The sequence below is a fragment of the Tiliqua scincoides genome, chromosome 1, assembly GCF_035046505.1.
Source record: "Tiliqua scincoides isolate rTilSci1 chromosome 1, rTilSci1.hap2, whole genome shotgun sequence".
Taxonomy (NCBI): domain Eukaryota; kingdom Metazoa; phylum Chordata; class Lepidosauria; order Squamata; family Scincidae; genus Tiliqua; species Tiliqua scincoides.
Window position 1 is genome coordinate 17,876,371 of NC_089821.1, and position 13,668 is coordinate 17,890,038.

A 13,668-nucleotide genomic window follows, 5' to 3' on the forward strand; every position below is an offset into this window, starting at 1 on the left:
TGACTACCTCCCCACTGCAGGATGCAGGGCACACCACATTGGCACAGCTATGTCAGTGCTGGAAAGTTGGTTAGGATTGCATCCCAAGTCTGCTAAATTGCTGGCGCTGGTCTGGAGACTCATTGCAGAGTGGAAGGCAAATGGAAGGGTAAGTAAATCCCCTTTCCCTTCTGCAGCTGGGAGGTGCTCTGCAAAGTGACACCTTGGCAGTCCTGTGCTAAAATGTGACAATTGGGGGATCCCAGCACCTTGGCAGAGTCTCCCTCTTTTACCCCTCTTAGTTTGCCCTTTCCTTCTGTAATGTTCCTTGCCTTTGAGGCCTCCTTCCATCAATCCCTGCCAGAGCCTCAGCAGAAGCAGCACTGCTGAAAGGGCAGTTCTGGGATAGTGCAATTATCACATGAGCCAGATAATGAGCTTCCATGAGCCATATGTTTAACACCCCTCACCCTATTAACCGGTCTAGTTAATAGCTAAAAATGTTTATTCAATGAGTGTTGATGGAGCTAGAAGATGCTGGTTTAAATGAGCTCTGATGCAGATAACTACTAGTTATGAAGCATGCCCTATGTACTTTGGTGAGAAATTAAAGAAAGAGCCTGGTTACTCTTTGCTAAGAAATGTAGCTGAAAAAGAGTTTTGCAGCTGAGAGTCAAGAAAAAGGTTTTGAGGGCTTCCAAGTGCATATTATTTGCCTTTGGCAGAACTGATGTTTTTTTTACAGATTAGCACTGTTTGTCTAGGTGCCTGCCTGCTCCCCTGTAAGTGTGTATATAAGTAAATAAAGAAATATTATCAAGTGCCATATATCTCATGTCTGTCCCCTTTATAATGCTGCCTCTGGAACTTCCCAGCACTTGGGGAAGCAGAGAAGACAAAATAGTACTCATATATTTGCAGAGATGAGCAAATCCAGTGCTGCTAGACTTGAGTCACTAGTCTCGCCCCCTTTAATTTGACTCAAAAATGAGTCCTAAGGGGCAGACTCTCCGAGTTGCCCAGAGTGTTTTGGGGACTCTACAAAGACTCAAGTCTCTAGTCTTTTCAATAAAAAAAGTCAGCTGCAGCTCTGGAGAAAAAAATGGATCTGCTGCCATGTGTGTGTGTGTGTGTCAAAGTTCTCATTTAATACTCCCCTGATGTCCCCATTCCATCTGTGAACAAGGCAGGAGGGGATGGGACAAACTGCGTAAGGGCGGGGACATACATGGCAAGAGGGAGGACAGTCAGGCACAGCAACTGGGAGGCTTACCAGTACGACCCAATTCTTTGCAGCTATACTCAGAAGCAGTTCCATTGTGACCAGTCATTCAATGAATCTGTCACAGCCATGCCATGAGTTTCTCCTGGATGGCTAGGAACCGCCTCCCCCCCTTCTCTCCTCACTTGTCCAGGGATAAAACCTTCATCCTTTGATCATTGGTTTCTTCAGAGATGGACAACAGACCCCGCTCCCACCTTCCCCCCATTTCCTGCTCAATGCAAAAGCAAAATACTAACCCTTCCCTGCCTCCTGGCTGGAACTTCCCTGCTGCTCACCTGGTCTGAATAATAGCCCCACGAGATCTTCCATACCGCAAAAAAAGCCATAAGCCAGCACACTCAGACACAGACAGACTCAAGTCTGCATGTGTGGGGACTTATTTCTGAGTCAGTGACCTCAGACTCGGGTCAGTGCTGGAGTCATTGACATGCCTGACTCGAGAGTACATGAGTCAGCAAAAAAGACACATATTTTTGCAACTCAGACTCAAGTGACCTGACTCAAGTTTCCGTCCCTGGGTAATTGTCTGATCAACTCATGCTCAACCAGTCAGAACATTCAGAGAATCAGAAATATACTTAATTGTCCAAGAAACTTTCATTCTGAGAAATGGAAGGGGAGATCTGGGATACATACACAGCAGGGGAAAGAGGCACAAGAAACATTGGGGGAAACTGTTCCTCTCCCCATATTCTCTTTTAACCAGGCATCTGATCTCACTCCTATTACCTCTCCATCCACAGAATTAATTAGCTAAAGTGATTATAACTTTTTTTTAAAGCTTGTGAGTAATACCCACATTTTCAAAATGTCTGATGGCTCCTCAGGTTTGTCATTGGTATCACTGAACATTTCTGAATTTGTTTTTGTCTCTGTTTATGTTCTTTTTGGCACAAACTGCATTATAATTGCATGGTTTGGAACAAGTAGCAACCAATCAGAATGTGTGTTTCCATTCGACATCTGTACACATACCTGTACAACTGCACTCTTCTCTCTTAGTTTTAATTTATTCCAGATGTTCACAGATAATTTGCAGTTTCCTTTTAGGGCTGCAAGAAGGATGGGAAGATGGGTGAATAAACTCTCTAAATTTTAAATAATATTATTTCATTTAAGAATGCTGAAATTCCATAGTTAGAATACAAGCTGGATTTGCACTTTCCCAGAGTGTTGGAGTGCATGAACTGCACCACATTTACAATACTTGTATTTGATCTTCTCCTCTATCTGGTGTCCCCTTATTACAAGAAAATTGTACACCACACAGAGAAGCATCATGTCTGTTCCTAGGAACATATGAGTGTGTTGGGTTTCCATTAACCTCTTGTAGCCTTCTCCATGACCACCACTCTGTTGTTTAACCTCTGATGCAGAGTGTACAATTACATCGTCTCAGGGAACAATTGTGCCTACATTCTTTTCAATTTGCCAACTATTCTTCATTAAAAAAAACCTATTGTCCCTGGATTTGCACAACTGTGCAAAGTACAACAAAACAAAGGTGCACAATTTGCCTTTTGAGAAGGATGGCAATCGGTTGTGTAACTCTATAATTTTCTGTCTGTGCACATGTTTGTAGAAAACATTTTGGAGAATGCCCTTTAAACTAATAAAACGTTCAATGCAGTCACAACAAGCCTCATTGTACACTAGCCTCCATATGGTGTCAATGCAAGCCAGATGTGCATTGCACCACAGATGAGGTCAGTCAAGTATGTCTTACAGATGCCTCATATCAGTGTTAACTTTTATCAGTAAAGGCAAATAGATTGTGGCTGTCTCTTATCACAGAGCATGTCCTGGTTCACTAACATTCCACACAGAATAGACATTACCCTGGAAAAGAAATTATAGAAAACAGAAGCAATGGTTCTTATTGTTCACATTTGATCTGGCAGCAGTCTTATTGATGGAACATTGTTTATGGTAGTCAGGCATGGGCAGTTATACCCTTCCTGTGTTATCATTTCTCAGGCATGAACTAGAGGCCACACCCAGTTCATATAGACACTAACCAGGTCTGTTGGACCTCTGTGTCACTCCATGTTCACCTTTGAACCCCGCAGCTGGACCCCACTGTGTCTGCACACTGCAATGGAAGATCATTACATGATTGATTGACAAGATTCTGTTCCAGGAAAGCTTATCCTCTGTGCAGAGGCATCCCTGGAGTGGGTCCCACCTGGTGCACTGCCACCATAGCACATGTGGCAATGGAACATGGTTGAGTGGTTCTGTGGATAGAGGACTTAGCATTTTTATCAGCATGGGATCCTAGTGCAAGAGAACTGCAACCTGTACCTCCAGGGCAGCTCACCCATGAGGCTGGGTGAAGTGGCTGTTTCAAGCTGGGAAGGTGGCAAACTGGTGGGGGCAAACTGGCAAACAACAACCCTGTGAGGCATCAGCCTTCGGAGCTGTGGAGCAAGGTAGAAAGAGGCCATGTAGGATTATGTCAAGAACTCAGTTTTGATAAGGCAGTAACCAGTACTGGATTCTGTCCAAGCCCCTCTCTTACACAGGCTTTGAAAGCCTCCAAATGAAGCTGCAAATCCCCAAATGAGACTTTGCAGCCCCATTAGAGTCCTGACCCACAGATTGAAAAACATTGGACTAATGAAGTGGTACAGGTCAAAGGAGACTAATTAGTGGTTGAGGGGCTTCTAGAAGGGCACAGGAAAATATTTTCCCTTTCTCCTCCCAAGCATCCCATCACCTCCCCCCACCCCACCATAGCATTCAGCACAGCCTGTTTTTGGTGTGACTGCATGCTATGGCAGGACAAATGGCCAAGACGTACCCACCTCCTTTGTTTTGAGAGACCAGCTGGCTGATGAAAATATTGTTGTGATGAATGCCCCATACCCCCCACTATTTTTCCATATTTTTGGACACTTCTAATCCCCCAGAAGCTTCTGTGCTGGGACATCCTCCTGCAAGTAGTCTTTGTTCTTTATTTCAAAATCACATTCCTGGACAACCATGTGCTGATGTGGATTTGTGTCCATGTCTGGAATCGTCAAGCCTTCTGCTAGGATTGGCATGTGCCTACCAACTGAGCAGCCAAACCTGTCTATCTAGATCAGGAGTGTCTAAACTTTTTGGCAGGAGAGCCACATCATCTCTCTGACACTGTGTCAGGGACCAGGAAAAAAAAGAAAATTTATGCTTCAAATTTGAATAAATTTACATAAACGAATATATTAGAGATGGAACTTATATGAATGAATGAAGGTCTTGTAATAGCTCAAGGCCTATGAAAGGCCTTGCGCAAGGCAAGGCCAGCCTTTCCTTTGCTGCCGCTGCTGCATTACAGAGGTGAAACAGCAAGCAGTGGAGGGAGCCGTCGTTCCACAGCTTGTGCCAGAGGTCGAACAGTTGGCAGTCATGCTGAGAGCAGTTGCATCAGGCCAGCATGGGCTCCAGCAAGTCTCTGGAGGGCCAGAGGCTCATTGGAGACCGGGGCTCCTTGAGGGCCGGACTGAGAGTCTTCGAGGGCCACATGTGGCCCCAGGGCCGGGGTTTGGGCACCCCTGGTCTAGATAAAGAGGTGGGATGGAATGACTAGATGGGTTCCACTCCTCCTATTAGGCAACTCTATGAACTATGAAACCTAGGTGTATCTCCATCATGGGATCTGCCCACCCCCCCCCCTTACAGGTGATCTCAAGCAGCAGTTGATTTACCCCATTTAGGTTGAGACCACAATGAGCACTGGCAGCTTTGCTTAACACAGTTTATTTTCATCAGGTGCTTGACATTCATCAGGCCCTCATTACATCACAGGGCCTGATGGGTGAAAGTTAATCCCTCTCCCCAGAGTCCAGATCACACTTTACCCTAAGAGTCCACAAGATCTGGCTCCTATGAGACTCCCCTAGGTAAAGTCCACGTACCTGAGAGTTCCATGTAAGTAAGTGTAAAGTCATGCACATTGGGGCAAAAAATCAAAACTTCACATCTAGGGTTCTGAGCTGTCTGTGACAGATCAGGAGAGAGATCTTGGGGTGGTGGTGGACATGTCAATGAAAGTGTTGACTCAATGTGCAATGGCAGGGAAGAAGGCCAATTCTATGCTTGGGATCATGAGAAAAGGTATTGAGAACAAAACAGCTACTATTATAATGCCATTTATAATACACCACACCTGGAGTATTGCGACCAGTTCTGGTCGCCACATCTCAAAAAGGACATAGTGGAAATGGAAAAGGTGCAAAAGAGAGCAACTAAGATGATTACTGGGCTGGGGCACCTTCCTTATGAGGAAAGGCTATGGCGTTTGGGCCTCTTCAGCCTAGAAAAGAGACACCTGAAGGGGGACATGATTGAGACATACAAAATTATGCAGGGGAATGATAAAGAGGATAGAGAGATGCTCTTTACGCTCTCACACAACACCAGAACCAGGGGACATCCACTAAAATTGAGTGTTGGGAGAGTTAGGGGAGACAAAAGAAAACATTTCTTTACTCAGCGTGTGGTTGGTCTGTGGAACTCCTCGCCACAGGATGTGGTGCTGGCATCTGGCCTGGATGCCTTTAAAAGGGAATTGGACAAGTTTCTGGAGGAAAAATCCATTATGGGTTACAAGCCATGATGTGTATGTGCAACCTCCTGATTTTAGAAATGTGCTATGTCAGAATGCCAGATGCAAGGGAGGGCACCAGGATGAGGTCTCTTGTTATCTGGTGTGCTCCCTGGGGCATTTGGTAGGCCGCTGTGAGATACAGGAAGCTGGACTAGATGGGCCTATGGCCTGATCCAGTGGGGCTGTTCTTATGTCCATATCAATATGAGCACCAGTGCTGCCAACCAGGGTGCTGGTGGTAGTTCAGGGTCTGAAGTGAGCACTGGTTGCTGGTGCCTGGTTGTTCTTTCCCAGCCAGCTGGGTAGCAAGGTTCTGGGGCAACCCCTGGGTTTCTCTCAGGCAGGTCCAGCCTCCCTGCTACAAGGGCGTGACTCCTCTCAAAGGCCTAGATGGAGGCTCCAGCCCTTCCCCAGGCAATGCCTCAAGTCTCTGAGGTAAGGGATAAGTTGTGCCTCTGCTCCAAGAGCCCAAGCCCCAGGAAGAGCCTCTTCTCCCTCTGCGTGCTATGCTCCTTATTAATCCAGCAGCCAGTCTTAAAGGCCAAAGCCCTTCCAATCATGTGATCCTCCTCAGACCTTTAGAGCCTTCAGTCCCTACACCTGAGGTGACCACTTGCCTGGGGGCAGGATCCTGGCTGCACTTATCTTTTTCCCCTACTTCCAAGGAATCCTTTATTCCTGGAGTCCCTTGCTCCTGGAGCGTCTGTGTTGCCAGGGCCTGACCCTGGTGACACTCGTTTACTTCAGCTCAAGCACAGGAATGCTCATGTGTGTTTCTGCCAGGTCTGCCATTAAATCTAATGCTTGTTTGTGGAACCCACTTACCCTCCAGTAAGTGCAGGAACCAGGATTCCTGGGATGATGTAAGTAGCTAGCAATAGGGACTGCATTTCTAGCTAGATTGGTTTAAAGGGAATGAATTAATTTTGATTTGCTTGCTCTTTTCACCCCAAGGCAGCCTGTAAACTTCGCCAGTTTACTTTGTGGGTTTTGTGTCCTAAATCAGGGGTGCTCAAACTTTCAACTTTAAGGATGCTGGACCTTTAACAAGTGTATAGAAGAGAGAATTTCAGCAGGTGCAGCTTGTCATCTGTGGGATGACAAGTTGCACCTGCTGCAATTCTCTCTTCTATACACTTGTTAAAGGTCCAGCATCCCTAAAGTTGAAAGTTTGAGCACCCCTGTCCTAAATAGTTTCCTGGCTTCCACTGCAGAGTGTTCCAAGTTATTCCATCCAGTCTCGTCAAGCTTCTTCTTTGTGTCCATCCAGTCGTGCTCAGGCATTTTTCCATTGGCCTGCTTATACTTTTTTCTACCCTGTAGCCCAGGCCCTGCCCTGACAATTCAGGTATCCTCAGGAGCAGGGAGCTTCACAGGAGTAGGGGAGCAACATGAGTACTGCCTGAATCCAACCCCCAGGCAGACGGTTTCCCTGGGAGAAGGGCCTGAGATCTCAGGCAATCATGTGGCTGGAAAGGGTGGGGCCCACTGGCTGGCTTCATAAGGAACCCACTAGCCAGAGAAAAGTCATTCTTCCTTGGGCCTGGGCTCTTGGAGGATGGCCAGGGGAAGCTATAGCAACCCCACTACCCTTAATTGACTTGTCAGTTACCTTTGTTACACAGGATTGACAGAGACCACTGAAACCAACATAAGTTTAAGGCTTTTATTGGGAGGAATGGAACCTGAACCAAATAAAAACACCCTTGTTCCAAATTCCCCGACTGAGTGAGGACCTGAGGCAGGCAGGAGGCAGCAGGACTTGAGGCAAAGTCTCGATGTTTGTTTCCTGGATCTCTGAGGCTCTCCCAGGGGCTCCTTGCTGCAACTCTCTCCTCAGCTCTGCAGCTTGGTCTCTCCCAGCTCGCTCCTTTTCTCCCAAGCTTCCCTGCTGGTTCACCTTCCTCTGCAGAGCTCACTCTACAAAGCTGCTCACAGCAGCTCTTCCCTGGTGGTCTCTCTGCTCCTTGCTTGTGCAGCCCCTTTTATAGGCCTCTGCACACAGCAGCCTCTACCTTCCCTCTCCTGGTACTGCAGCCTCCTCTCCTGCAACAGTTTTCCCTCTGGTCCTCCTCAGACAAACTCAAGTTTTACACATAACACCGTGGAGAGGTGGAATTCATTCTCAGGAGGGACAAGAAGGAGAGAGGAGTAAAGACACCCAGGAAAGGCAGCTGTAATACCCCTGGCTGTAAGGTGACCCCAGGGGACTGCCTTGCCCTGCAGCAAGGGAAGACCCACCTACCTGAACCTAGCCAGTCTGTGAGGTTGTAACCCTATTCCCCAGGAGGCCTCAAGGCAGCTGTGGGCCTCTTCACAGAGTACCAGCAATCCCACCTGGGTAGAGGGACTTACCTGCAACAATATTCTTGTTGACTGTTGGACTTGTGGACTTTGAACTGAGCCCTTTGTGGCCCAACAAGGGGTCTGATGAATGTGAAGGCAATTACCTGAATAAACCACCTCTCTCAAGCAAGTGAACAGTCTCTGTGGCCCATCCCTAGGAGGGGTAAGTCATCTGCACCCCATCCATCCTCCCAGTTAGAACCAGACCTGCCAGTGGGAAGTCAGGGGCCCCCCATGAACATCACAAATCCTTTTGCTCTTTTTGTTTAACTTCATTTTCTCTTTTTTTTAATGAACTAGTGTTTTGCTAAATTCCCTTTCCAAACTTGCTCTAGAGAACTTATGCTCACTTTAATTGGTTCCCCTCTTCACTCTAGCCCTAATACTGCAGAAAGCACTGCTGGATCCCACCACTAGGCTAGCTTGCCTATTTAACATGCAAAATTCTTCCTTCATCCACTTTCCCTCCAGCAACTGCAGCAACACCTTTGTTTCCAGCTGCTCCAGGGCATGGCAGCCGTGTGCCAATCTCTGTTCAGTCAGTCCACCCTTTCCACCAAACTCCTTTATTCTACTCTCTCCAACCTCCATCCTTTTACACCCACCACCTTTTCTTCCTTCAGGTGCTGCTTTTAACCCTGAGAGCCTTGTTGCCTCCAAGTGGCTGCAGCTGTGCACTCACTGAATGCTCACTGAAATCTAAGATCCTGGTTTATCTAACCCAGGGGTGATCAATAGGTGGATCGCGATCTACTGATAGATCGTGAGGCAAAATGAGTAGATCCTGGAGCCCTGTCTCTCCAAACTGTTAATATGTCAGTTTCGTCTAGTGACTAGACGAAACTGACATATTTAGCTGACACTAAACTGAAACTGACACTTTAGCTGCTCTTCAGGCATGCAGCAACAAAACTGATGAAACTGACTAGACTCCAGCAGGGGCTCCATACATTAAAGAGGGTGTCTGTCAGACACTTCCTTCCCCCCTGGTAGATCTCCGGGCCTTGCTGGGTTTCAAAGTAGCTCTCTCGAGCCAAAAAAGTGTGAGCACCCCTGATCTAACCCCATGCTTCCCAGATCTGCCAGAGCAAGGGGCTACTGTTGACCCCACACCCTATCTCTGAGGTATTCAATCTGCTTCCTGCCTCAGGTGTGGCTAGCCTCCAGGGGCATCTTGAGGCATCTGGGGAGCGAGGTGGCCTTAGCTGCTCAACTCAGCTGCCTCCCTACTTGCTGCTTTTCTGCAGCTGTGAATGAGGTGGGTGGGGCAGTGTGAGGTGAGGTGGGGAGGGTGTGAAACATGGTGCGAGGAGGTGGTTGAACCTCCCAGCCAAACCAAGAGAAGACTGGCTGGGCAGCAGCAGAGGTGCTGCATCTCATTAGCACAGGGTGCTCTCCTGGCAGGCTTCAAACTGGGAGGGAAGAGTAAGTACTAGCAGCTTAGTGCTTTCCTCTGCTTGGGAAGGAAGGAGCCAGCCTGCTCTTAGTGGAGGGGTGTCCAAATGCCCCAGCCTGCATTCTTCCATCTTGCCTGGGGGGAATAGGGGTGACAGCTGCATGTTGGGGGGTATGTGTGTGAGCAGCTCCCATCTACTTTAGGGTGAGTTGTAATCTTGCTCTGTGTGGCTGCAATCCTTTCCACACTTTCCTGGGAGTAAGCCCCATTGACTCAAATGGGACTTATTTCTGAGTAGACCTACATAGGCTTGGGGTCTGTGTCAGCTTAACCAAGGATCCTCACCTTTCTCTTTTTTTTCTCCCCCTTCAAAAAAGAGAAAAAAAATCACTCTTGAGGGCTTTGTCTATAAAAATTGATTAAAAAATAAAAATCCCCATTCCTTTTCAGCCATCCCCCTTTTTCCTCCTGCCTCCTTTGGGGGGGGGGGGTACTCTGTTGGCTGCTGTTGTAAGACAAAAGGCACAATCCTAGCTAGGTCTACTCAGAAGTAAGTCCTATTGTGTTCAATGGGACTTGCTCCCAGGAAAGTGAGGTTAGGATTGCAGCCAAACAGTCTCTACATCTCAGTTTGCATCAGTTTGCAATTAGCAGATGCACAAAAAACAAAGTCTTCCCCTCTTCCAGCAAATTCATCACTTGCCCCCCCTTTCCAAAACCCTCCAGGTGTGCTGCTAACAAACTCGGGGTACAATCCTAACCAGGTCTACTCAGAAGTAAGTCCTATTTTGTTCAGTGGGGCTTACTCTCAGGTAAGTGTGGTTAGGATTGCAGCCTTAGAATGCTGGCAGCTGTTTTTTTTTTTGTTTCTAGTGTATAATTATAACACCTTCATCCCCATTTTGGGGGTAACTGAGGTGAGGTGTTGTAATGGGGAGCCGTGGCCAATGGCCACAAGGATCAGGGGAGCTGTGAGCCTTTTCTCCAAAAGGCTTTTCTTGAAAAGTTTGAGAACCACTGCCCTATCTCCTTGAGGGATCTTGTGTATTTCCATTACAACTAGTTATATTGAGATGCCTTGCCTGCCTAGTCCGTTTTCATGGATTCAGTGGATTATCATACCTGATCACTGGCAGGTGCAACTGCAATTCTATTTTAAATAAAAACCTCTGACACAGATGTCACCAGCTGGCAAAGTCCTGACATCTCATGAGGTTGTGATGTCATTTCCGGGTTCTCCCAGAGGAGATGGCATTCTCTTTTTTGCCTTTGGCAAACACAAAGGAGCTCACTGAAGCCCATTGAAAATCATTTTAGCTGCGAGTGCACATGTACACCAGTTACTTCCTGACTCAGGAAGCGACTGCAGCAATGCACACTCACACCTGCATTGGGGCAATTCTTGGACATTGTACCAGCCACTGCTGTGAGTGCATTTGCACTTCATTCACTTCCTGAGCATGCATGCCTATATTGTGTTTCAAAGAACCCCTTTCCAGCCTGGCATGTGAAGCAGACTACCCCCTGCCTCCCACTTACTTCACCACTGACCTCTGCGGTCTTGTGCTCTCCTGGGATGGGTGTTTTTGTTTCCCCAGATAGCCTTCTTCACCTGGTCTTTTTAGCCTGGGATAGTGCCAGCAAATAGAACCACCAATGCATGTGCCCCCCCCCCCCAAACTGCTGAACCTGTAAAAGGGGAAAGTGGAGAGCAGGAAGGAGGGCATGAACACACTAACCACTCCATGCTAACTCACCTCAATCAGCCTGCCTTCTCCAACAATTGTCTAAACTAGCTCAGTGTGCATAAAAGTATCCAAACCAGTCCAGTGTGCATATTCTGAATGGTTCACCCCCAAGAATAAGATGCAGAAAGCCATGAGAATAAGTTCTTTTACAGAACCAGCAAGATGAGATAGGAAAATGTTGAAGTTGCAGAATGGACTGTGCCATTTCTGACTACAGGTGGGGAATATATCTCTGAATGCTTTCGCAAAGCAAAATTTCCTTTAAGTAGAAACTAGCACAGCAGGGAGCAGGCCAAGACCGAACCTTTCTCCTTGCTGTTATAGCTTCTTTTAGTGAATTTTTTTTAATGTGGTGAAGCATGCAAAATGTGACACACTCCTGCAGCCTTGAGGAAGTCCAGTCTGCTTCCTTATTCTGCTACATATGTAAACCAAGCCTAAGAGTCAGCTTCTGAATGGCACAATAGTGTTCTTCATTAGAGTTTAGTGGGCATCACAACCTTGCAACACTGCAATGGGTCCAGTGCATACACTGTGCACCCTTGTGTCATGTGTATGACCTAGTCTTAAACTGGGAGATAACTTCTGAGATTGGATTTTGACCTGGCTTATTTCAACTGTTGATATTTGTAACTCAGTGGTTCTCAAGCTTTTTAGAGACCCTCGAGCAGGGGTGTCAAACATAAGGCCCATGGGCCAAATGCAGCCCACGGAATCAATTTATCTGCCCCCTGTTATAATTGGGCTCTCTCATATCTTGAAAATATGAACAAGATTTGCACATTTTTTTCTTCTGTCATTTGCAGATAATGAGTTTCTTTGTGAGAACAAAGAGCTTATTTCAGGCCATCATCTGCTTAATGATGTTACTTTTTAAAATGATGTCACTTCCGACCCTCAGCAGGCACCGTGAATGCTAACTTTGGCCCTCCATATGAAACAACTTGGCATTTATAAATGCCGACGTGAGTGGCTATAATAGTGATTGGCAGCCATGCTTGCCCCGAAGTTGCAGCTTGTTTAATCCTTGATACACATAGCCAAATCTGCCCTGTCAGTTTCATGAACCACCAAACATTAGGACAGACCCACTGGTGGGTCCTAGGCCCACAGTTTGAGAACTGCTGATGTAACTCATTGGCATTAGCAGAGTTACATCTGTGTAACTACAAAACAAGATATTTACTCAGAAGAAATCTTGCAGAGTTTGGTGACAGTTTGTTGTTGAGAGAGTACTTAATCTCCAGCAAGCAGGATAGCAGCCTTTGGCACATAGCACATCTTTTTTCGTGCCTGGTGCATAATTCATTGGCAGACTCACATAATTAGGCACAGGTAAACCCAGACATCTTGGAGTTTGATGTCTTTCCCAGAACTGGAGCTCTGTCTCCACTCCTTGCAGTCAGGAGTCCTGACTCTAGAAATTATCTTGCTCCCTCTAAGCATTGAGATGTTTTTTCTTAATGAAATGTAGGCACAGTGTCCTCCCTCCCCCATCCCTTTCTTATGTCAAAAGATCAGAGAGGTCAGGTCTAGACAAGCTGAACCAGACAATAACTTTAAAAAAATTGCTTTGAGTGAAACAAGAAGGCATTTGGTTTGGCCACTGTGCATTATGTAACTAGTGCTCTGGCTGCAGAAGCTGGATGACTGACACAGAGAAATTCCTCCTGGAGGGGGAAGGGTGCTGCCCTGAAGTCACTGCAATTGCCAGCAGTTCCAAGAAACCTAAAGGAAAATGTGGCTGTGGATCTAGGGAAACAAAATGGAGACAAGGAAAGAAAGAAAGAGTACTTGAACACATATTGCAGAAACAATGCATGGTGTTATTTCAGTGTGACCAGCTGTCATAACTGCAAAAAGGACAAGCCACCCTGAAACATAGGACATCCAAGGAAAATGTAGGACATGACAAAATGAAAACTAAAAACACTTATATATGTGATTGATTTAAACACTAGATTACTTATTGTTAAATTTAAAACTAAATCACATACCATTTATTAAAATTTAATTAATTATTACAATTAATAAATGGTATGTAATTTATTTTTAAACTTAAAAAGTAATCTAGGGCCCGACTTTATCCAATTTTCCAGCCCTGGTGCAACTATGCCAGTGGGGCATGCACTGCATCCTGTGGGGGGTGGGTGGGATAACAGAGGCCTCCTTAAGGTAAGGGAATGTTTGTTCCCTTACTTTGGAGCTGCACTGCACCTGCACCAGTGCTGGAAATTTGGATGGGCCCCTAATGTGATTGAGGGTGCAGTCCTAACCCCTTATGTCAGTGCTTTCCAGCACTGACATAAGGGCAATGCAGCTC